We start from the raw sequence: 26,048 nt of genomic DNA, 5'->3' as shown, positions 1-26,048 counted from the left end.
TGGAAGATTGAAAGGGACAAACGAGAGAGTTAATAAAGAGGATCGCTTCTGCATATTGGCAACAGGCTTTTCAAGTTTGACCATTGGAGGCTATCATACTGTGGACATATTTTAAGAAGAAATGAGTCACTGAAAAAGACAGTCATGATTGCGTTGGGCGATGGTGTCTGCCGCGGCCACGGACTTCTCCCCATCCCATTCAAAGTCAGCCCAGGAGAGCCTACAGAGAGATACCGCCAACCCCATCCCTGCCGGGAGCAGAGAATAACTTTTTTGATTTTGCACAAAGTGTGTGGAAAAGCTAGCGATCTGCCCACATATACCTATGTAAATCAGGGGAAGGATTTTTCCATTGGACCCAACACCTCTGCTAATAGAATATATCTGCTATACCTCAAGGTACCCATTTCGTCGTATGGATCCCTGCAGGTGCTCTTACTGAAAATGGCTTTATCTTAAGATCTTTACAGCAGCTGCATTTTTTTCTAAAGAACAAAAGCTTTATGTCAGCCAGGCTTTTGTCATACAAACCAAAGCCTCATTGAGATATACCCTATAAAAATTAACTTTCAGTCAAACACTGGCAGCTGGCCCTACTGAAAATGCTGTAAATAAACCCACACTCGATAAATTATGTTTACAGTTGGTTTTCCAATCAGTCTTTTATAAAAAAGAAACGAGGAAAGAAATACCAGTAAATAACCATAGAAATTGTCTAGTTTAACAGGGACAAAGACTGTTTACAACTAAACACCTAAATTGCCCAGCCCACAATACATGGGGGGGGGCTGTTATTGCTCTTTAATGATGCAAACGTTGTTAATTGCATTGCCAGGAGAGAAATTAGAGGAGCCGTGCTTGTTTTAGGAAACAAAGATTGTCGGAATCAAAGCTGATCTTTGGGAGAATAAAAAAGCAAAATCCCACAAATAAATGCATAGGACCAGCTTATTGGGGGAGGGGGCAGGGACATGTATCTATCTTGACTGCTTTGATGGAGTAAAACAGGCAAATGAATATTCTGAGAATCCTGATTTCATCCTTTCATGTAAGAACCAGTAGAGCTTCCTTCACTGGGGGGCGGGGAGAGGGAGAGATAGCTGAAAAACTAACCAATCAATTTTCTCTGCATCCACTACAGAAGCAGAGCTCTTGTCCTATCCCCATCACTGCTCCTGTATATTTTGAAGAGAAAAGCTCTTCACGGTTGATATGATGTAGCGGTTTAGAGAGGCTGACTATAACCTGGAGAACCAGATTGGATCCCTCACTCATCTACATGACTGGCAGACTCTAATCTGGTGAACCAAGTCTGTTTCCTCACTCGTACACATAAAGCCTGCTGGGCGACCTTGAGTTAGTCACAGTTCTCTCAGAACTCTCTCAGCCCCACCTCCCTCACAAAGTGTCTGTTATGGGTAGAGGAAGGGAGCGAGTTTGTAAACCACTTTGGGATTCCATGTGGTTTGGAAAAGCAGGGTATAAATAAGGTGACCAGATGGTCACCTTTGTGAACTGGGACAAGGGGTAGGCGGCTGCGCGCGCGCGCATGCGTGCACAGCCTCAGGAGCGCACTGCCTTCTGGGGCACGGCCGTTTCCTGCCCTGTCACAGGGCAGGAAACGGCAAGCCCCAGAAGGCTGTGCTCCTGCGCCCGCGCGAGCGGGAGGCTGCCACACTGCCTTGCGCCCCAGAAGGCAGTGTGGCAGCCTCCCAAAAATTGGGACAATTGAAATAACCCGCGGGACGCGGGACAAATTGTTTGAAGGCGGGACTGTCCCGCCAAAAGCGGGACGTCTGGTCAGCCTGGGTATAAATCCAAACTCTTGTTCTTCTTCTGGATGCAAGGCACATGTGTTTTGTTCCTGTGCTAAGGTACCTCAACTAATATCAAGTATAAACTTGAATTTAAAAAATCCCTCAGAAAGTCAGCTAACTATCACTGATGGCTGTTTTAAAGTTCCCCTGACATTCCTCAGCTATTACTCTGAGCTGGAATCACCCAGTCCAAATTTCAAATTCAGCAGCAATCTAGAGATAATGTTTCCCCTCAGCCTTCTCAGATGGCTTTACAAGTAGAAGCTTCCAAATTCTGGCAAGAGAAATCAGCATCTTAGCTCACAACATTTATCTCCAGCTGGCTTGTTCTTATGTTCTTATGCTGGGGGGAAGAATTAGGACTAATAAAAGGAAACACTTCTTCACGCAACATGTGATTGGTGTTTGGAATATGCTGCCACAGGAGGTGGTGATGGCCACTAACCTGGATAGCTTTAAAAGGGGCTTGGACAGATTTATGGAGGAGAAGTCGATCTATGGCTACCAATCTTGATCCTCTTTGATCTGAGACTGCAAATGCCTTAGCAGACCAGGTGATCGGGAGCAACAGCCGCAGAAGGCCATTGCTTTCACATCCTGCATGTGAGCTCCCAAAGGCACCTGGTGGGCCACTGCGAGTAGCAGAGAGCTGGACTAGATGGACTCTGGTCTGATCCAGCTGGCTTGTTCTTATGTTCTTATGTTCCAAATACCCAAGAAGTCAAAAAGGCTGCAAGTTTCCAATTCTCAATCTAAACTGTTCCCTTGGCTGACTTTTCTTTCTTCTACTTTGAATGTTTGCTTTCTGCAAGAAGGCTAACCAAGAGCATCATTTCCCAAAGGTAATACTGTTATATGTAACTGGAAAAATGACAGTAATCTATACAATGTTTTTTAAACTTGACATTTTCCTAGTGACCTGAGGATAATTTCCTAGCAGGCACCTGTTGGCGCTCAGAGGTTCAGGTGCTCATATGCACATCAATCAGCTCCTGGATTCCCACAATCCCCAGGAAGCAGCTGGATCAGGATTCGCAATCAAGCCACCTGCTGTCCACCGCACAATCATCATGTACTTTTTACTGCCTCTGCAGCTGCTCCGAGGATTAAACGAATCCATCTCTGGTCCTCCTCTGGTATTTTGCAAAGATTACAGGGGTCAGGCCCCAGCCTTGATGTATATCATGAAAATGGATGGCGCAATAAAACTTATTATCCTGTAATGTGCCTTGCAGGTGGCAAATGGCCGACCGCCTGCCACAGAAGGTGCCCAAAAGTGATAACCTGTGCAGCTGACAGTAAAGTAGGGGCGTAGCTGTGATTTCCTGCCTATGCGTCTTATCACACAGCGGCTGGAATAGGAGCTGGAAAGTTCCATGTTGAAATTGCAAGCATGATGGGCACCTTAAGCTTGCCACTTTAGGCCGTCTGTTTCAATCCCTTTTGTAATACATTGATGATAATGATACACTCATTTAAAAACCTGAGGTACAAACCAGCCAATGTGGAGAAGAAGAAGATGGTTGGTTTTTATACCCTACTTTTCTCTACCAAAAGGAGTCTGAAAGTAGCTTAAAATCACCTTCCCTTCCCCTCCCCACACAGACACTTGTGAAGGAGGTGAGGCTGAGAGGTCTGAGAGAACTGTTGCTATGCAGATGCCCTCACTAATTGATGATGCAACATCGTATGCTAAAATGGGTGGATTCCACTTAACACATGCAAATTACTCCTGCAAATTGCAAGAGCTGCACCCTTGACACTTTTAATGAATGCAAATGGTTTCTCTCCCACCCTGGACATCCAACAGGTACTCCATTTGCTTTACTACCATCAGATCCTTTGAAGATGCCAGCCACAGATGAAGGCGAAACATCAGGAGAGATTGCTACTGGAACACAGCAATACAAGCCAAGAAACCCACAACACCCTAGTGATTCCTGCTGTGAAAGCCTTTGACAATTGGCAGTCTGTACTCTGTCTCAGGGCTGGAGCAAGGGGAAACTGAGCCTGGGGCATGAATGCACCCTGCACCCCCGCCACACTCCCGCCTGCCCCCGACCCACCACTGCCATGCCCCAAAACGCCCCCGCCATGACCCCGCACTTGTGTGTGTCGGGTGCGTCACACCCCCATCCCCTTGGTGCTAAGCCACTGTTCTGTCTGATCTAGGTCTAGCATTTAAATCAGTTTGGTCTATTGATAGCAAATGGACCAACAGGGAGTTCAGCAATTTGCAAAACACTGCCCCGCCGCACCCCTGAAAGAAAAACCCAAATCCCCCATATGCCATTTGCAAACTTTGTTGCAATATGAGTTAGATGTAAGTTGAACACAGACTTTTGGTTTGCCAATGAAAACTATAAAATCTGTCAACTTCAGCACAATATTAACATCAAACACCCATTCCTGTCCTCATTTATATGCACAGCAATCGACATTAAAATATTATATTGCTCTTCCCACCCATTCAGTTGCGGAATCATCTGGAGAGAGGAACTCAAAAACAATTTTGTGGGTAACTTGTTTTGATGTGGACCCCTTGCTGAACATTTTGTAGAATATTTCCAGTATGATCTCATGCAGATGTTACTACCAGAATCTACGCCAATACAACATGTGCATCATTCTTCACTAAATTGGTAGCTTTCAGTTTTTTAAGACCCACAATGCTCCTTCAATCCTAACTTGGAGCGAATGAACATACCTTTATTTATCTTTTGTGACCATATGATTCCCACTATCCCATCTGTTTCCAAAGCGGAAATCCAATAGAGGACTTTAATAGCTCAAAAGAAGGGGTTTTTTTGGAAGGAACAGATTCTGCAAAGTGCTGACAAAAACAGCCCCAACTGTGAGATGGAGTCACGGCAGAGTGATTAAGGCACTGGTTTTGCATGCAGAAGATCCCCAGTTTTATCTCTAGCCATCTCTATTTGCAACAAAAAAAAGTAAGGCTGTTTTTGCACTGTCAGGATATCCCAGAGTGAGCACAGAAAATATCCCCGTGCCGCCAGGAATTACGCACGGTTCCCGAAGCTGCACAGGGTCTGCCCCGGTTTTGCACCGCTATTTTCCCTTTGCCCCATGACTTCCAAAAACCGCCAAAGAGGTGGTACTTTTAAAAATGCTCCTGTGCGACCCTGCTGACCCCACTGCCGTGCAAACAACACGGGAGCATAACCAGGGCAGAACTAGTCTATTTTTCCCACCTCGCCACTCTGGCCAACCCCACCAATCAACAGACGCTGGGAACAACAAATGTTTGTGTTGGCTTTACATCCCAGTCCTGCCTCAACTCCTTGGAACCCCCTGGGAGCCATGCGGAAGGAGAAACCACGACAAATCAGCCACGGTATGTAAGATCTCGGTTCTACCCCGGGATATTGTGACTGTGCAAAAACAGCCTAAGGTGGTGGTTGATGTGAAAGAACCCCATCTGAGATCATGGGGAAAAACTGCAATACAGACCAATGGTCTGACTCAGTACAATGTAGCTTCATGAGTTCAACTGCTCTTTCCAACACAAAGCTTAAAGGTCAAGGAGATGTCATCTTTGACATCTGATTGAGCCTGGCTTTTATTTAGTTCCTTCCTTCCTTCCTTCCTTCCTTCCTTCCTTCCTTCCTTCCTTCCTTCCTTCCTTCCTTCCTTCCTTCCTTCCTTCCTTCCTTCCTTCCTTCCTTCCTTCCTTCCTTCCTTCCTTCCTTCCTTTAAAAATGGCGGACCCAACATTTTATGCCAACCTTCCTCCAAGAAGCTCAGGATGGAATACTTAGCTAGGGTTGCTAACCTCCTGGTGGAACCTGGAAATGTTCCAGAATTACAATTGATCTCCAGACTACAAAGACCAGTTCCTGTGGAGAGAATAGCTGATTTAGAGGGTAGAACCCGTAGCGTTATACCCCACTGAGGTCCCCCCGTCTTCCCAAACCCTACCTTCCCAAACCTCCAGGAATTTACCAATCTGGAGTTGGTACATAGCTTTTCCTTCCTCCATTTTATCCACACAACCACCCCATGATGTCATGAGGGTGACTTGTCTGGCACAAGATCATGCAGTCAGTGAGTGTCAAAGGCCAAGTGTCGATCTGAAGCCGGGTGTTCACAGGCTAGCTAGTGATGTCACAGGTGACACTCATCTTGGTGTGAGGGGTGACCTACTTGTGTGTCCCAAAACACCAGAGAGGGCAAATCCACCAGCATAGGGCACTGCCACTTCCACAACTCCCTTCCCCCTCCCACCCCAGATTGGGCTACTAGAAAAATTCATTAACTTCAATTATGCCAGAAGTCATGTACGTACATTTCCCTGAAGAATACTGTAAGCTCTCCAGACTTTTTTGGGGGGGGAGGGAGGTTGATTGGAAGATCTGTATATTGCTTTTTTGGCTCTGATTCTACAAATGGCCTGGTGCCTCTCACTGATACCGGAAAACGGCACGACCCAGGGAATTTTTCTTTCATGCAGGCTGAGATGAAACATTTGGGGGTAGCACCTGAGATCTATTGGTAAGGAGCTATCAGCGGCAGAATTCTGTCAGACAGACCCCAAGTTATATATTAAAAGTGGTAATAGGGCAGGCACATAAATTGGAAAGGGATTTTAAGATTGGAAAGGGGCGGGGGGCTGGCAGAAAATGTAAGATCTGTCATTTCAGCCATAATCTACTGCGACTAACACAGAGAAAGCTGGAAAGTGAATCGGAAAAGGCAGACTGCTTAGTCTTTGCTACCCCCAGCTATAGTAATGACCAGTATTTATAAATACTAGCTTGAATGACACCCAAAGGGGCTGTTTATAAGGATCTCTTCCCCCCCCCCTTTGCTCTTCTCTCAGAAGTCCCTTCCAAACCCAGGAGAGCTGATTCTTGCGGTACAAGACCTGCATGGAATAATAAGAGATATGTGGGTCAGTAGGTCAAGCTGACGGTGGGGAAGAGAGGAAAACCACACTCTCCTCCGTCTTCCAGAGCACAGTTGTGCTGCCTGGGCGGTTTCCCTTTCCGTCCTTCCCTTGCTGCAGGTCACCACTCCATTCGGGCTACTGCCCCGTACAGGTTCTGTGATCCTCAGGAATTAACTTTTGGAGGGGAGCTTGTTGTCAGATGATAGCATTCCTCGTTGAGTTTTGCAATGCTTGCAATTGAGCCTTTTCTTTCTACACCCAACAAAACAATATATCGTCACGAAGCTGGTCGAAAGTTCTAAGCACTTTTTAAAAATTTGGTGCTTTAAATTTTGCCTACACTCTTCTCACCAACTGCAAAAATCCAAGGTTGTTTTTTTTTTCTGGCATAAATCTTGGTTTGCAGCAGTTTTCAGGCGAGCCATTTCGAGCTCAGGCATTGCTTTTGAACATGAAGTAATTCTTAATTTTGCATCCACCGCATCTGCCGTAGAATTAAGACAGATGCTCCACTGGCACAGCCTGTCATAGCAAGTGCATCGCGGCCATCTTTTATTAAAGCAACAACATCACTCATCCTTTGCCATGTTTCTGTAAGAGGGTGGTTTGGATCTTTATTTATCCTTTGGCTTGTGGAAGGCACCTGTTTCTGAAAAAGGGGGGGATTTTTTGGCAGATTCCATCCTTCTATCAGACCCATGTTGACTTCAATTATGTTCCTCTGTGAGGGCACAATTTGGGGGGAGTCCTGTTGCAGGAGGAGAGGAGGTGGGAAAGTTGCCATTCACATAGCAGAGCTCTGCTTCTACTACACAGGATTCAAGCTTATGGCTGCCAGAAGAAACTTTTTCTGAGTGTTCATTCGGTGGCTTTATCTTTATTGCCATCTGTGTGTTCTTCCCTCAGGGCCAAAATAGAAGAAGAAGAGAAGAGTTTGGATTTATATCCCCCCTTTCACTCCTGTAGGAGACTCAAAGGGGCTTACAAACTCCTTGCCCTTCCCCCCTCACTACAAACACCCTGTGAGGTGGGCGGGGCTGAGAGAGCTCCGAGAAGCTGTGACTAGCCCAAGGTCACCCAGCTGGTGTGTGGGGGAGTGTACAGGCTAATCTGAATTCCCCAGAGAAGCCTCCACAGCTCAGGCGGCAGAGCTGGGAATCAAACCCGGTTCCTCCAGATTAGATACACGAGCTCTTAACCTCCTACGCCACTGCTGCTCGTGGCCTTCAGGGGGATGCCACCATCATTTTTAAAGTCATCTAAAAATGCCATGGGGCCAGCAGTAAGGGTGCTCTTGTCCCCCACCCCACTGCCTTTTCAAGTGCTAAAACAGATATAGCGTGCAGCCAGTGGTGGGATTCAAATAATTCAACAACTGGTTCCAGCGGTGGGATTCCAATAATTTTACAACTGGTTATTTACAAGCACCATTTTACAAAATACAAATACAAAACCTTTAATGGCATATAAAGAGTGGTAAAATACAAATTATGTTAAAACCAATTGACTAAAATTTACACAAAGGTTTCACTCTTGATCCAAGTGCCTTTGTTAAAAACCTGGCAACTGATTCAGTAATGTGGGGATGATGGTCACTAAGCAAGTATGAAACTGTTTCCTTGTCTGATCTCACTGAGAATTTCTTCAAGATGGCCTCGAGAAAAAGCAACCGATGGACTTCCAAATCTTTACAATGAAGGAGCACGTGTTCAGTTGTTTCAGGTAGGCCCGCTGCACAGGAACAAGTCCTGTTCTCCTGTGGGATGCCATGATATCTGCCTCTTGTTTGGGCAGTCGGTAGCACATTAAGCCGAGCAAGCATAAAATATCTACGGAGATGTGGATTGATTAAATTACTCATATATTTAGCCATAAAACCCGGCAATGGTGGTGAAATGCCATAAAATGTGGGAGAACAAGTTCTGCAGGCTCCAGCTGTGAGAAGCTGCCCTTCAAGCACCATTTTAAGAACCGGTTCTGCCAAAGTGGTGCAACCTGCTGAATCCCACCACTGGGTGCAGATGTTTAGCACTCGATAAGGCCTTTTCCACATACACATTTCGTTTGTCTCAAAATGTCAGTTTCTTTGGTGTGTGTGTTTTTTTAAGTTCTGCACATGTATTACTCCCTCTGGTGGAGATTTAAAACAGAAGATGATTACATCTAGCTTATTTTCCAACCGATTTAAACAGCAACTTTTTACCCTGGATAAAATTGGATGTTGATATAGAATGGACCACTAGAGGCAGCAAACATACGAAGAACTTTTTTAAAAAATTCCAACGAAACAGGAATTTGAAGGAAAAAAGAATACGGAAAAGCCCAGCGTGTGTGTCTGGGAGGAGGGATGACAAAAGTGCTTCAACCTGCCACCTCATTGTAGTATTTTTAAATGACTTTATGGAAGTGGTGTTGGCATCCTTGTGGCCACGCTGAGGATGCCATCATGTCTAATTTGGCCTTCGGGACAACTTTAGGCAACTGTAAAACAATATGAATACTTCATTCTGCATTGTCGGCAATGTATGCAAGGTTGTGCTAGATAAAGACAAACTTCCTGCTTCCTGCTCCCCTTGTTCTTTCTGGGTCTCTGAGAACTGTGCTTTTTAGGCCAGTATACCCCCAGGGATAGTATGAAAGGAATATTGGGGAGGGGACTACAGTAAAGAGGAGAAAACCTGTGAAAAACAACTTCCTCTTCCTCCCAAATGGAGATGCCACTCCCTTGTCAGCACTGGTGTAACTCCCATGGAACAACCACTTGGGATAGAAGCCCTCATGTTCCCTAGAGAGCCAGCATGCTGTAATGGTTAAGAGGGGTGGACTCTAATCTTGAGAACCAGGTTCAATTCCCCACTCCTCCACATGAACCCTGTTGGGTGATCTTGGCATATTCATAGTTTGGCTCACCAGCTATTACATTGCACTAAATTTGCTAAAAATTAGATCTAAATATGTCAATCTACATCCTCTCTTCCAATCTGAGTTAACAGATTCGAGTAGATTATTTCTCTTGCTGAATAACTCTGATTCTGTTTTTTGTGAAGAGGTTGCAAGCTTTGTTATGGAAATAATTCAGAGCCAGTAGCAATATGTAATTACCTGAGGTTATCCTTTTTGCTTTTAAAATTTTCTATGTTTGCTGTGTTTTGTTGCTGTTGTTCTATTTATGCCAATAAAGGCTTTGCTTTGCTTGCTGTATTCTATGAATACAGAACTCTCTCAGCTCCCCCTACCTTACAGACTGTCTGTTGTGGGGAGAGGAAGGGAAAGGAATTTTGTAAGCTGCTTTGAGACTCCTGGCAGTTAAGAAAAGTGGGGTATAAATCCAAACCTTTCCATTTTTCTTCTATGTAGACTGACAAACCACTTCCGTTTTGGTAGCAGTGAGTGAAAAAAAAATCTAAATCCTTTATGATATTTCTATTTCAATCCTGAGTTGAATATTCACCAGCGCTGCCCAACGGCAATTTGATATCTAGGACGGCACTTTTGTTCTGTCTGCGCTAACTCCTTATGACAGCTTAATGATGCTCCTACGACATAGGCAGACTTACATGAACTGACAACACTGGAGAGGAAGCATAAAGCAGGGGTATCCAACATGGCGCTTGTGGGCACCACAGCATCCACCAACATTGTTTCTGGTGTCCACCAAGTGTTTTTAGGAAGTGGGTGTGGCTTCTGACTATTGGAGATTTGATTGGTTGTGCAGATTTTTTTTTAACATTAGCACTTTACGGAAGACCAAGTGTCAGTTGTTTCTTTTATGATTAACACCCTTTTATGTATAGATAATATGTATTGATGTATGTATTGATGTAACAAACCTTATTCAATCTCAATTATTAAGGAGGAAATATTAGATTTAAGTAACGAAGATGAAGTATATAGATATGATGGACTAGTTTATATGTATCTCAGGTCAGCTAGTTAGAATCTAATATACAAATCTTTTTCTGTATAAAACAGCAACAAGTATATATACTAAATAGATAGATCAAAATTGAACTGAATTAAATGTATTAGATTATATGTATCCTAGCTGGAAGTATATTATTTTAAAAATTGAAATACATAAGTTAGAATGAGTTGTTTTTAAATGGATAGATTTTTTTCATGTAATAACTTTATGCAAAAACCTATATGCAGCAATTTCTGTTAATCCTGCAATAACTGAAATTCAAATTGTTAATCCTTCTTATCCAATAAAATTATCAATTTTAAAAAAATGAACACTGCACAGGAATCTGAACTGTCCTGCTGAAGTTAAGCTGTGGCAATAATTTTGCCGCTGGCTGTGTCTCTTGTGGCTGTGCCTCTTGTTGCTACATCCGCCATGCCAGTTCAGGATTCCAAACATGCCCGCAGGCTCAAACATGTTGGGAATCCCTGGCACAAAGCAAATGAAAGCAGCTGCTATTTTAATGGCTAATACACAGGACTCAAGCCTGATCTGGACGGTCCAGGCTGGCGAAATCTTGGAAGCTAAGCAAAGTATAGCCTGGTTAGTACTGGGATGGGGATCACCAAGGGAGTCCAGGGCTTCTCTATAAAGGCAGGCAATGGCAAACCACCTCTCTTCGGCCCCTTCCGCACAGGCAAAATAATGCGTTTTCAAGCCACTTTCACAACTGTTTGCAAGTGGATTTTGCTATTCCGCACTGCTTCAAAGAGCACTGGAAGCAGTTTGAAAGTGCATTATTCTGCATGTGCGGAATGAGCCTTCCGCTCTTGCCGTAAAACTCCATGAGGGGTCTCCATAAATTGGCTATGCATTGAGGGCACCACCAAACAGGACTCAAGCAGCTTAGGACTAAGGACTCACTGGCCGAGTTCTCCTCTTTTAGAACAAAATAAAGTTGACCTCTTAGAGCAGTTTTCAAGTCTTTTCTCGGTACTATCGCCCACCTGCAAAAACTAGAAGGGGCAATTTAAAATGTATGCAGATCAGTTTTCGAAACCACCTGATTGGCTAGACAGGAAGGTTAGTTCACAATCCCATTTCAGCCTTCCTGCGCTTGACAGTACATATGCCAATTCAGACATTGGGAACAACAAATGGGAACAACAATGAATAGACCCCATTGAATTGATAAGGAAAAGAAGAAGAATTTTGGATTTATGCTCCGCCTTCTCTCCCGTAAGGAGACTCAAAGGGGCTTACAAACTCCTTTCCCTTCCTCTCCTAAAAAAGACACCTTGTGAAGAAGAAGAAGAATTTGGATTTATATCCCCCCTTTCTCTCCTGCAGGAGACTCAAAGGGGCTTACAATCTCCTTGCCCTTCCCCCCTCACAACAAACACTCTGTGAGGTAGGTGGGGCTGAGAGAGCTCCGAGAAGCTGTGACTAGCCAAAGGTCACCCAGCTGGCGTGTGTGGGAGTGCACAGGCTAATCTGAATTCCCCGGAGAAGCCTCCACAGCTCAGGCGGCAGAGCTGGGAATCAAACCCGGTTCCTCCAGATTAGATACACACGCTCTTAGCTTCCTACGCCACTGCTGCTCCTGAAGTAGGTGAGGGAACTGTGACAAGGCCAAGATCACCCAGCAGGAATGTAGGAGTGGGGAAACAGTTCACCAGATAAGAGTCCGCTGCTCATTTGAAAGAATGGGGACTCAAACCCAGTTCTCCAGATTAGAGTCCACCTGCTCTGAACCACGACACCATGCTGGCTCTCTACTGCAAGATAATGGTCGGGAATCTCTTTGTGCATCAATGCAGAAAGCTGGCTTGTCCCTCTTACCTGGACCCTTTCCAGATCTGCCTCCTGAAGTTAAAATTCACCTCTGTCTGGGGCCTGTTTTACAGCTTCACCTTTTCCTTCCTAGCATGATTCTCTCATGACTTCTGAACTTTCAGGTTCTATAGCCAGCTATATACATTGTTATTCTAATTGTCCTCTAGGTCGATTCTGCACTTGCATTATCGACCTAAGTTCGAGCTGCGTTCAACCTAAGTGCTCCGCACAACCACTGGGATTGACGTGGTTTTGTACCAGCTTCGCCCCGTGTAACGGTCAAATTTCTGACTCCAGTTGGGAACTACTACTTTTTCAGGGAACCACGCTCGAACTCAGCTTAATTCCAGTAAAGTGCGGAATCTCTGGTGCCAGGAGTCCCCCATTCAGTCAATCACAGCTGAGTGTTTCAGGCATGCGTACAGCTGGCCAATCAAAAAACGCCACCTTCGTCCCTCCACTCCTGTGGCAGTTTTTTTAATAACGTGTGAGGGGATAGACAGAACATGGCCGTAGAACAGTAGCCAATCGGAACGGAGCGGCAAAGAGGCACAGGATGATTCCACCCTCCGAGCTGGGATCAAGCTGGTTGCAGTGGGGAACAACAATGGCTTCGACCTAGGTTAGTATCCTTCTCAGGGAACTGGGCCGAACCTATTTTACTCATGTGCGGAATCGCCCTTAGTCACTTTTTTGCCATATGAGCGTAAAGTTTTCGCTCAGTAGCTGTCTGCTTCGTAACTTAAGCTTCTTATTTTGGGGTCTTTCCATTTGCTTTCTGTAAACCTCTGAGGAAATGGATAGGGCCTTAGAACTGATTCCTAATCCCCCAGTGACTTCACTAAGCTAAAGACGTCATTGACTAAACACAGTGAGAATCCCTCTTGTGTTTATTATTGCTATGTAGAACAAGACATACGAAGAGCATACGAAGAGACATACGACATGTCTGAAGAGCATCCTAGAGTTTGGAATGTTGTATCAATGTCAAACTATCAATATATGATCAGAGTATAGGAATGGAAGAAAACAACAGGGCAAGTTTATCAAAAATCATTCTGTTTGCAAGATGATTGAATGTTCCCAATTTCAATTTATTCAAGTGTAACTGTGTTATCACAGAGAATAATTTTGAGAAAATCTAGTTTCAACACCATTTTATTTTAAATTTACAGAGCAGCGAAGGAGCTTTAGTTTAGGATTACCTACTTCATCAGATGCTAGCAAGACAGTTAACAAGCTTGGGAAGTTTAACAGGGGGTTGTGGTGGGTTTTCCAGGCTGTGTGGCTGTGGTCTGGTGGATCTTGTTCCTAACATTTCACCTGCATCAGTGGCTGGCATCTTCAGAGGTGTATCACAGAGAGATGTCTGCTACAGTCTTGTTTGCATTTGTGTGTTCATATTGCACAGTTTTTATATGCAATTTATAGGGCACTTATTGAGTTAGAAAAGGCACAAAATTCTTCTTGCACTAGAGCTCACAAACAAAAACACAAGAAAAAGACTACAATAGCTGCTCCATAATCCCTTCCCAAATTCCACTGTTAAATTTCCCAGGCTTGCTAACAGTCTTGCCAGCATCTTATTGAATCGCCACTTTTCTTCTGCTTGCACAAGATATTTTAAAATGAGTTTCTCCGCACTAAAACATGCAGGGAGCAAACCACTAGGCATCATACAAGTTCTTGACAAGGCAGAACTATGCTAACTGCATTTGTATTTGCTAAGCCTGTTTATGTTTCTGCTTTTGCATTGCTGGATCCAAGCCATACTGTACATTACTTATTGAAAGCATTTATATCCCACTGTCTATTCTTGAAACTCAAGGGACATAGCAAGTCAGCAAACAGCTGAAAGTCCACAAAAACTTAATTAACAAGGCAAAAACTGGCATGTCAAATAAAAATGGAAAGGAAGAATGAGGGCAAGACTAAACAAGAAACAAAGAACAAGGTTGGCCAAACCCCAAAAAATTGCCGCACAACAGGAATTGCACAAGGAAGTGTTAATACCAACAATGACTAAAGTGCATAAGTGCAATGTTCACAAAATAACATAATCAGGAATGATTCCATGAGTCCATAAGGTTCTCCCTCTATAAATATTTCATTCACAGTCCAATGGAAAACATGGAAAAGGCACCGGTTCAAGAAACAGCAACCTGTGCTATTCCTGTTGTGTGGCAAGTTTTTTGGGGTTTGGCCAACCTTGTTCCTTGTTTCATGTCAAATATAAAACAAAAATTTAAAAACCCAGTACAATTTAAAACAAGGACTAATAATAGAGACACTAACAAAAACCTGCACGTAGCAGGGGGTTTTTTTTTGTTAGTCTCTATTTCCTGTACAAAAACTACAGGAAAAGATCAGGTTATGTCACCATCCTCCATCCCACAACACATGGGATTTTTAATTCAATACCCAAACATAGCTCTTCTATACTGGGCAATTTAGATTATTGTTGCTAGGAATATGTTGTCTCCAGCTGGTGCTATTGTGGCATACCACTGGACTGGGATTGCTAGACAGCAAGAGGAAATTAGTGAGCTTCGGAGAGCTTTCAACGTATACCTAGTTGTTATGAACAGCAGGGTCACAGTGAAGAGAAATGGATGGCTGAAAGAACACAGTAGGTTCCCACAGCAACATCACATCGACTTACTGCTGTCTGGTAATAAGCAGACAAATGGAAAGATCACTTGTGTGGAAATAATGGATGCCCCGGCTGGCTGTGCTGAGGTAAATTTACCCACCAGATCATGGATACTGTGCTAGGGAAGGAGGACGAAGGTCGGTACCATCCAGAAGGACTTTAAAAAGCATTGGAGGAAATAGTTGCGAATAGTGACAGGGGACACACTACTTTCTAAACCCCTTACAGATGTACACAGTGCCTCTATGCAATGGGAAACCTTGCAAACAGCACAATTCCTTTGTATAGTCAAAGGCTTTCACAGCCAGATTCAACTGGTTGTGGTGGGTTTTCCAAGCTGCGTGGCCATGGTCCGGTAGAGATGCCAGCCACAGATGCAGGCAAAACGTTAGGAGCAAGATCTATCAGACCACGGCCACGCAGCCTGGAAAACCCACCACAACCAGCACAATTCCTGATTGTGTGCCCAGATCCCATGCATATGCATGAATGCGCTTTCGGACAGTAAGATTACTTATCAACCTATGTTTCTGGTACATTTCCATCCCTCTCCTCTTCCAACAAGGTAGTTTTGCAGGATGCTCATAGTGGTCTGTGCTAGAAGAGCTAGAGTCGGATCCAGATAACCAATCCTTGGTTACTGCAAGATAACCCTCTGGATGTCAACTTCTGAGAGTTACAGCTCCCTTTGTCAGAAATTGATAAAGGGAGCTCTTGAAAGCTGACATCTCAAAAAATCTTGTTCCTCCATAAGGTGCTGTTAGACTCAAATTTAGCTCTTTCCCTCTTCCAAGGTACTGCACTTGGTCTTCCTCTAAACCACAGGTGTCAAACTCGCGCCCTCCAGATGTTATGGACTACAGTTCCCACCATCCCCTGCCAGCATGATGCTGGCAGGGGATGATGGGAACTGTAGTCCATAACATCTGGAGGGCTGCAAATTTGACACCTGTGCTCTCAACAGATACATAAAGACATGAAGCTGCCTCACAAATCAGATCCTTGTTCCATCAAAGTCAGTGTTGTGTACTCAGCCTGGCAGAAGCTCTCCAAAGTCTCCCCACCTAATATCTGATCATTTTTGAGTGGAGGTTCCAGAGACTCAGCCCAGAGTCCTCTGCCTGCCTTGGAGATAATTTTTGTGTCATTTAGGGGAAGGCAGGGAACTGTTCCTGTTGGCAGAAGAACAGGACTTACAATAATGGGTTCAAATTATAGGCAGAAAGAGTACAGTCAAAGTGTGCAACAGTGGAATCAGTAAGAGTTGTGCAATACTTTACAATAAGAGTTGCGCAGCAGCGGAGTCAGCTGCCAAGGGAGGTGGTGAGCTCCCCCTCACTGGGAGTCTTTAAGCAGGACAAACATTTGTCTGGGATGCTCTAGGCCAGGGGTGACAAACTCACGGCCCTCCAGATGTTCATGAACTACAATTCCCATCAGTTCCTCCCAACATGAGCATTGGCTATACTGGCAAGGGCTGGTGGGAATTGTAGTTCATGAACATCTGGATGGCTGCGAGTTTGACACCTGTGCTCTAGGCTGATTCTGCATTGAGCAAGGGGTTGGACTAGATGGCCTGTATGGCCTTTTCCCACTCTATGGCCCCTCCCGCACATGCAGAACAATGCACTTGCAATCCACTTTCAATGCCCCTTGAAGCTGGATTTTGGTGTGCGGAATAGCAAAATCCACTTTCAAACAATTATGAAAGTGGATTGAAAGTGCATTATCCTGCATGTGCGGAAGGGACCTACGATTCTACAGCTGAGCCACAATAGCTCAAATAAAAGTAAAGCTCAGCAAACCTCACAAATTCACACTGGGAGTTTTAACTCGACATGTGTAACTGGTTTTCTTTCTGTTGTGATTTAGGTGTGATTTTGGAAGGTATCGGAGACAGTGGCCGCATGAACAATGTAAATAACGGCAGCTCGGTTCTTCCATTTCGCCCCTGGTTGATGTCAGAAAGAGCTGCAAGGATGGAAAAATTACACGCGCAGAAATGTATGTTCCCCGAATGCTATATTTCACAGGGGCCACATCATGATCAGAAATATTTCTACATCCCAGCAAGAAGTGTATGAAGCATAAGAGCATAAATGTGAAATATGTGCCTACTTCCTGTACTCATTGATAGCATCAGCAACAGCAGAAAAAGGGGCTTTATCAAATGGAAGGAAGGATTCGTCAAATAATTACATGTCAACCTTTTCTTTTTATTGCTCTACAACTCAAAGGCTGAGAAAGATCCAACAATAATTCCTGCTTCGGAGTTTGCATTTTAAGTTTTTTTTTCCTCCTAGAACAGGGCTGTACTGGATGTCTAACACATCCATATTTGTTCATTCATTCATAAAGTGTATATGAAACTTATCTTAATTATTTCTTCATCTTCTAGGCCGCCCTTCCCTACATGAGCTCAGGGCAGCTGACAACATCCACATAAACATTAAAACCAATAAGTATTAAAACAATCCATGTAAATTTTAATTCTCACAGCATCTTGGCACCATTCAATCCAACTTGGAGGGAGGGGATGTGTCATCTGAGCCCCCCTCCCAAAACAGAAATTATATTTAATTCAAAAGGAAGGGGGAGGCAGATGCACATCGGGGGAAACGGCACCCGGAGTCAAATTGTCTACGGGCACCCCCCCCCCTGCACCTGGGGACAGAGGGGGACTCTGCCCCTCGGCTGATGCTCCCTGCTGCCGCCACCCCCTTAATCCCAGCTCCCAAACAGCAGCTGGCAGTCCCTTGGCCTCCAAGACCTGCTTTTAGAAGAAGAAGAAGAAGAAGAAGAAGAAGAAGAAGAAGAAGAAGAAGAAGAAGAAGAAGAAGAAGAAGAAGAAGAAGAAGAAGAAGAAGAAGAAGAAGAAGAAGAAGAAGAAGAAGAAGAAGAAGAAGAAGAAGAGGAGGAGGAGGAGGAGGAGGAGGAGGAGGAGGAGGAGGAGGAGGAGGAGGAGGAGGAGGAGGAGGAGTTTGGATTTATATCCCCCCTTTCTCTCCTATAGGAGACTCAAAGGGGCTTACAACCTCCTTGCCCTTCCCCCCTCACAACAAACAGCCTATGAGGTGGGTGGGGCTGAGAGAGCTCCGAAAAGCTGTGACTAGCCCAAGGTCACCCAGCTGGCATGTGTGGGAGTGCACAGGCTAGTCTGAATTCCCCAGATAAGCCTCCACAGCTCAGGCGGCAGAGCTGGGAATCAAACCCGGTGCCTCCAGATAAGAGTGCACCTGCTCTTAGCCCCCACGCCACTGCTGCTCCTGAGGCCAGGGGTGGGGCTCAGGGGGGAGGGCAGAAGGGACTGCTGACTGCTGGACAGTGGGGGGGGCAGCAGCCAGGCACCCTCGACCCTGCTCATGTCGATGATGACATGGGCGGGGTCGAGGGCACCCGAAGATGATGAGGCAGCAGGACTTCCTGCTGACTTGCCATCTTCCTGGTCACATGGGGGGCTGATTTTGCACCCCCACGTGACCAGATTAGTGGCACTAGGCAAATGCACCACTGAGGGGAGGGGAAAGAAAACAATGGGGAAAAGGGGAAGGATATGGAAAAGAAAAGCAGAGAAAAGAAGGAGAAAGGGGGAACAGAAAGAGGAAAGGGGGAAAAGGAAGGTCAGTTAGCAGGTAAACTACTTCAGCCCTCAAGCATAAGCGTGGCAGAACAGTTCTGTCTTGCATGACCTGCAAAACTGCAAGGAGTCCCACAGGCCTGGATCTCATTTGACAGAGTATTCCATCAGACTGGGCAAGGCAGCTTACAAAATAAAACAATACAACAAAATCACTAAAAAATTTTTTATCAAAATTATCAATAGTGAATAAGACATAAAACCAAGCAAGCCATAAAATCAAACCTAACGTGATTCCGAAGGATAATGAAAAGGATGAGTTCTGTTCTGCTGCTATCAATATTTCTACCCTTATATAAATGCAGCTGACGACAGGTATCCCAGCTAAAGTTGAACTGTATTTCTTTCAAGGGATGGACTGGAAATCGACCTGTGGTGTCACTAGAAAGCCACAGGCTGGCCCATTGCCATGCTCCAAGCAAATTTCCCAAGGGAAGGAGCTTCCAAATTGTGATTTTCTTTTGTGCCATCAAGGGACAGCTGACTTATGGCATTCTTTTAGGGTTTTCAAGGCAAGATACATTCCAAGGTGGTTTGTCATGGCCCTCCTCCTTGTCACCACCCTAGCGTTCCTTGGAGGTTGCCCATCCAAATACTAACCAGGGCTAACCCTGCTTAGCTTCTGAGCTCTGACATGATCATGCTGGCTTGGGGCTACCCAGCTCAGGAAAGCCACTACAGAAAAGAACCACCCACCAACAGACACATGTCACTATCTGAAGGGTAAGAACACTGTCGGCAAGCTTTCTGTACATGAAATCAGATGACCCTGTTTTTCACGGGAGAACTGCCACGCGCACGGCACAGTTAGCATCTAGAATCCAGCAGCATGTTTCAAAAGCAAGCTTCTGACATTTACAATCCTTGGTTACTGCAAATTCTCCATTAAAGCTCTTGCTTCAGTGGGATGAATGGATCAGTAAAAGCCACACTTACTAGAGCTACGGAACTCCAATCTCAGTTGTAGTAGCAAATCAAAACATAATCTTTTGTAAACTTTTGCATTTCTATGAAATTTTTTAAAGATCCCCGGACTCCCACTCTATTAACACTCAGCCGCAAGCTGCTTCCTCAAAGCGACAAACAAGTATTTAAACTCTTGAGGAAGAACCTTTTTCTTAAGCTACTTACCGCTTTCAGCTTGTCAACAATTAGTACATGATGCCTACTGCTCTTCCAAAAGAACTATGTTTGATCCTCTTCCAATAAGGAGCAAAAAATAAAGGGAAGGGGAGCAGCTGTTCACCATCTCTTGGCACAGAAATTGCAGCACTGGTACGAAAGTGTGAGAAATCAAGGAAGGTCAGGCTGCTTTGGAAGACACTGGTTGTTCAGGGTAAGCACATTTGAAGCTTGCTGATTCCAGAACCATGGTCAGCAACTGAGGTTTAACAAGAGGTTCGAGGTTGAAATGAGCAGCAATTGAGCAACCGTTCCAACTCTAAGGCCCCTTCCGCACACGCAAAATAATGCGTTTTCAAACCACTTTCACAACTGTTTGCAAGTGGATTTTGCTATTCCACACAGCTTCAAAGAGCACTGAAAGCAGTTTGAAAGTGCATTATTCTGCATGTGCGGAATGAGCCTAAGCAAAAAGGCTCCTGTTGACTGGACAGGCTGACAGGGATGGGTTGGTGACGTTTGGTGAATGAAAGATCCTGATCCACGTGGATCAGATGGAATGCAACAAATCATGATTTCATGCAGCATGCGTGAGCCTCGTGTTCACACGTCCCCCTCTCCCCACACACACCCCAGGTGTGAATTAATGCTTCTCCACTTGTGTGTGAGGTACTGTTCGAACTCAAATCAAGCCAGCAGTTTGGTTTACCCTCCCCTGAAACCTGGGACTGTTACACTCAAGATTTAATGACTTTCTGTATTTTATAACCTGTCCTTTATGATATTCATACATTGTATTGAAAAGTCAGTGTATTTTCTTTCTTTTTTTTAAGTGAAGAAGAATGAACAGCCACATCAGCTGGGAAACCTTGCATTCTTTGACAGCTTCAAAGTGATACCAGTTAGACTTGCTACCCGGCAGATCTAGGTTGTTCTTAGAACACCAAGAGAAGGAATTATTGGATGTGCATGAGACGGTGCTAGCAGGGCTGCATAGCCGATTGCCACCTGCTGAGTGTAAATTCCATGCACCCCCTAGCTAAGGTTTGCAATACAAAGGACAAATCCACTGCTGATGTTTGCAGTAGTAGCAATATTTATGAGGGACTAGCGAGTCAACCAACAAGCTCTGGGAGTGTGCACAAAATATTGCCTTAGCTGGCCACATCTCTTTGTAGCTGGTTTTGATTCACCTTTCTCCTGGCTTTACTTTCTTCCTCTCTTCTCTGTTGCCTTACCTGTACCCTCACCTGCCATCTTCTCAGCTCTCCTACAGTCTTACTTAGCTGTTGACAACCCCTGTGCAGGACGTGGGGTGGGATGGAGAGCAGCGCCTTTGCGACATCACCAGCATGGTGTAGTGGTTAAGAGCAGGTGCACTCTAATCTGGAGAACTGGGTTTGATTCCCTGCTTGGCCACTTGAGTTGTAGAGGCTTATCTGGTGAACCAGATTAGCTTGTGCACTCCAGCACATGCCATCTGGGTGACCTTGGCTAGTCACAGTTCTTTGAAACTCTCTGTCCCACCTACCTCACAGTGTGTTTGTTGCGAGGGGGAAAGGGAAAGAAGATTGTAAGCCCCTTTGAAAAGGGGAGGAGATAGGAGAAAAGGGGGGATATAAATCTAAACAACAACAACAACAACAACAACAACAACAACAACAACAACAACAACAATAATAATAATAATAATAATAATAATAATAATAATAATAATAATAATAATAATAATAATAATAATAATAATAATAATAATAATAATAATAATAATAATGTAATAATGAAAACAAAGATTCAACATCTGTCAAGATTCAGAAGGCAGCCCCCCCAAGCTGGGAGTCTGCACAAACACTATGCCGATACATTACAACTTCCTAGGCCTCTGGGTGAGGGCTCGAATTGTAATGAGGAGAAGCCAACAAAATCCAGCTAAAGATCTGTGCAGCTGTGAAATCTACAATAATAATAATAATTGAAGTTGAACGCATTGTGGCAAAGCAACAATAGTAATCCCACTAGTGAGTCGGTGCTCTAGGAGGAATCCCAAGAAATCTTGAAAGAGCATCTGGAAAGCCTAAACTTGGACAGAACATCCAGTCCACATGCTGCAAGAAAGCTTAGCACTTCTAGGAAACTGCACATATCTTCCTACGCAGTCAAATACCTCTAATATCCTAGGTCCTTGGGAAGGACTCCTCGCTGTATTCAGAGATAGAATTGAGACACTTGTGCTGTGTTGTTATGTGTATCATCATCATCATCATCATCATCATCATCATCATCATCATCATCATCATCATCATCATCATCATCATCATCATCTAAAGAATTCAATAAGTAAGCACTGTACCCCAAGAAAATAATCAATACCTCTATTGTATTTCTCGGGCTTCTTCTTTGCAGCTTCCCTTATGTACATTGGTTTGCTATAGACATTACGCAAATAGGTCCTGAGCCCTTGTTGAGGAATGGCATAATTGGTGTTGATGTCACCAAAGGAGATTACGTGTCTTTGTTAAGCAAAGGGGAAATGGAGTATACTGCTCCCTAGGAAGAAAGAGACCCATGTGTCAGCGGGCTATTTTGCAATTAAGGGAAAGATCGAGAGAAGCTCTCCAAACAGTCTACAACTTTCCTTTCTCCTCAGCTTTCAGTTAGGACTGTTCCTGCTTTCAGCAGTAAAGCACTTCAGGAGCAGGAGATAGGTAGACATACAGAGGTAGGCAGACTCACAAAGAGGTAGGATTGATGAGCTTAGAACACACATTCTTTTTCTTCTGCAGCACTGGACAATGTTTCGTGTCTAGCAAATTGCATGCCCCATTAAAAGTTTAGTGGAGGGAATCTCCAGTCATTTACACATTACGCACAAGGGCTTGGTAATACTTTTACGCAAACTATTCCCCTGAGCCCCAGAGCCAATTGGCTTCAAGTTCTGGTAGCCCGGCTTGAGGAACTGCTGAGAGGTCCGAGGTCACCCAACTTCCACGCTTCGTAGAACTGGTTTGTCAACTTTGCTTTTACTCATATTGTAATGTTTGGCAATATATGACACATCCACTTGTATTCCCGAATCCCTGTTGCAGACACAAAACAAAGGTTCAAGGAGAGAGAAAAACAGAACATTCGTAAACAGAACATTCGTAACGGCGTAACAGTGAAACAAAGCGGATACGAGGCACTCAAATATGAGCCGGATGGTCATTTCATGCTCACTGTCAGAGAATTTAATGTTGGCAGCTGGCTTTCTTAATGACTGTCACATGATCTTTTCTCCAGAAATGGTCCTAAACCCAATTTCAGCCCTTCAAATCACTCCAACTCCTGCGAAGATAGGGATGAGCAAATGTTCTCCTACTTTATTTGTTTTTGCATTCATTTATATTTCAGAGCTCTGCTTTACGTGGTTGGTTTTGTAGATTTGTTTGCACAATGCCAAAAAAAGTTTGCAATTATGTATGCGCATCGTACAAACTTGATGTTCAAGTTTAATGGTGTTTGTGTGTACAAATGCAGCACACCGTGTTTACTGTGCTTAGTTTTTAACAAACAATATTCTGTGCAAAAGGAAGAGAAAATGGCATGAAAATAAACAATCATGGGTTCAATCAAGGGAGAAGAGGAATCAAAATAAGGATTGTCGAAGGCTTTCACGGCCGGAATCACTGGGGTGCTGTGTGGTTTCCGGGCTGTATGACCGTGTTCTAGCAGCATTCTCTCCTGACGTTTCGCCTGCATCTGTGGCTGGCATCTTCAGATCCGAAACGTTAGGAGAGAATGCTGCTAGAACACGGCCATACAGCCCGGAAACCACGCAGCACCCCAAAATAAGGATTTCCAGGTCAGATCAGCAGGGATAAGAAATCTGAAATTCTCTCTTTCTAAGGATTATCCAATTGGCCTTGCTGGCAGGGAATTGTAGTCCATGAACATCTGGAGCACCATAGATTGGCCACCCCTAAAACAAGGTATGTATGAAATATTTAAACAATTCAATCGCAATACAGACATGTCAACACACCTAACAACAAAACTAGGCAGAAGGACCAATAAGAGGAATCTCCTGGTCTGAAAAACAACAATGAAGATGAAAAATTGATAATAACTGAAGGGTAGAAAAACATACCCTTCCCGTTTTACTCTTATCATTCTGAGCATTCTCAGTTTGACCACATGAGCTGCTCTTCAGAAGGGAAAATATCCTGTCTTTTGGCTACTGAAAGGTCTCTTGGCCTGTCTGCGATAGACAGCAAATAACAATAAACACTTTTTGGGTATCCTTGGATTATTATGCATCCTTCTTGTAGTCCAAAAAATGCTGAATGGATTATCCTTCTATGGACATCCGCTAACTACACTTCATTTCTCCATTTGTCGCCTTGCTAAAAATCACTTTCCCCAAGACTCTGCTTTAATTTCCTTGCTAGGAGACATCAGCATATGGAGATGGCTGTCTGAGAAGCAAGGAGGGAGGGAAGGAGGCAAGGGCTTTGTGCTTAGGGGAGGGCGAAGGGGCTCCACCCATGACCAGACTGAGCACAGCATGCTAATATATTCCTGGCTAATTGCCAACGCTAGCTTCTTTAATTACCCATGAGTCAGGGCGGTTTCTCGTGTAAGCCGCTCAACAGGAAATTGAACTTACAGTCTGGAATTGCTGGGGGAAACAAAGTAATCAGGAAGGATTTGGAGACAGAGAGGGGCAAATCTGCAGAACAAAATGAATGGCGCCACTAAGAATTCTGCGGGTTTTTCTCGTGCAGTTTTGATGGAAAGTGTACTGAACGCACATTGTCGCTGCCCTTGACAACATCAGTAGTGTCAGCACTCAGCTGCAGGTGGCAGAAGGGAAAGGGCATCGCGAGGCTGTGGCTACAGATGCCACATAAAGGATGTCACCTGTTCATAATTTTTATGAGAGGTTCATAAAACATGGGGGGGGGGGGGGATGTCCTTGCAGACAGAATTTGTCCCTTAGGACAGCTGTGAATCCAAGATGAAAGAGAAATCACACCCCACTTCAACAGACCAAATGAAACAATGTGCCATCTGCCAATAGAGCGCCGTCTATATGGCTGCTGAGATCATGTCAGGTCTCCCCAGTAGGATCGTAAGGTTGCAAAGATCAAAGAAAGAATGAACAGAAATTGACATCCTGGTTCACGGTAGATGATATATGATCCAGGGGCCACGCCCAGTCCAGCAACAGCCTTCCCTCTGCCCAAGCAATCCTGCACAGTTGCTGAATATCAAACCTTCTCCCCTTTAGAAGAGGAGGAGGAGGAGGAGGAGGAGGAGGACAAGAAGAAGAAGAAGAAGAAGAAGAAGAAGAAGAAGAAGAAGAAGAAGAAGAAGAAGAAGAAGAAGAAGAAGAAGAAGAAGAAGAAGAAGAAGAAGAAGAAGAAGAAGAAGAAGAAGAAGAGGAGGAGGAGGAGGAGGAGGAGGAGGAGGAGTTTGGATTTATATCTCCCCTTTCTCTCCTGCAGGAGACTCAAAGGGGCTTACACTTTCCCTTCCCCCCTCACAACAAACACCCTGCGAGGTGGGTGGGGCTGAGAGAGCTCAGAAGAACTGTGACTAGCCCAAGGTCATCCAACTGGCGTGTGTGGGAGTGCACAGGTTAATCTGAATTCCCCAGATAAGACTCCACAGCTCAGGCGGCAGAGCGGAGAATCAAACCCGGTTCCTCCAGATTAGATACACGAGCTCTTAGCCTCCTACGCCACGTTTGGATTTATCCTGAAGTGCTGTAAGGAAACTCAAACGTGCTGAGCAACTCCTTTTGCTTCCTTCCCCCAAAGCAGATACCTTGTGAGGCAGGTGGGGCCAAGAGAGTTCTGAAGGTCACCCAGCAGGCTTCACGTGGAGCAGCAGGGAAACCAATCCAGTTTGCCAGATTAGACAGTCTGCTGCTCATGTGGAGGAGTAGGGAGTCAAACTCCAGATTCGAGCGCACCCCTCTTAACCACTACACCACCCGCTCTGGCTCTCAAGTTCCTGCATTGGGTTCAACCAGATTTTCAGCTGGTGAAAAAGGCAGGAGGGGAGTCTCCCTTAACCACCAAACCAAAAAGGCTCTGTGGGATCATGAGACCAGCACTGAGAAAATTCACATGGGACAGGGACTGTAGTAACAAGAGGAACTGACTGAGACTAAGTGAAAAAGCTGG

The 26,048-nt window shown here is 44.6% G+C and overlaps 1 protein-coding gene and 1 pseudogene across 3 annotated transcripts in view; both read right to left on the bottom strand.

Moving 5' to 3' along the window:
• LOC125440222 (mitogen-activated protein kinase 10) overlaps nucleotides 1–22,824 on the bottom strand; it is a 93,256-nt gene extending 70,432 nt beyond the window's left edge. The window contains exon 1 of one of the 3 annotated variants that reach the window (XM_048509923.1): nucleotides 22,773–22,824. The gene's annotated coding sequence lies outside the window, so the exon portion shown is untranslated. The remainder of the gene's footprint in view (nucleotides 1–22,772) is intronic. The other 2 variants (XM_048509924.1, XM_048509920.1) reach the window with 2 other exon arrangements.
• The window catches only part of LOC125440223, a 162,097-nt pseudogene that overhangs the window by 109 nt on the left and 135,940 nt on the right, over nucleotides 1–26,048 (bottom strand).

Source organism: Sphaerodactylus townsendi, linkage group LG10 (genome assembly GCF_021028975.2).
Source record: "Sphaerodactylus townsendi isolate TG3544 linkage group LG10, MPM_Stown_v2.3, whole genome shotgun sequence".
Classification (NCBI taxonomy): domain Eukaryota; kingdom Metazoa; phylum Chordata; class Lepidosauria; order Squamata; family Sphaerodactylidae; genus Sphaerodactylus; species Sphaerodactylus townsendi.
Note: the sequence above shows the minus strand (reverse complement) of the source record. Positions and strands in the feature narration are given on the sequence as shown.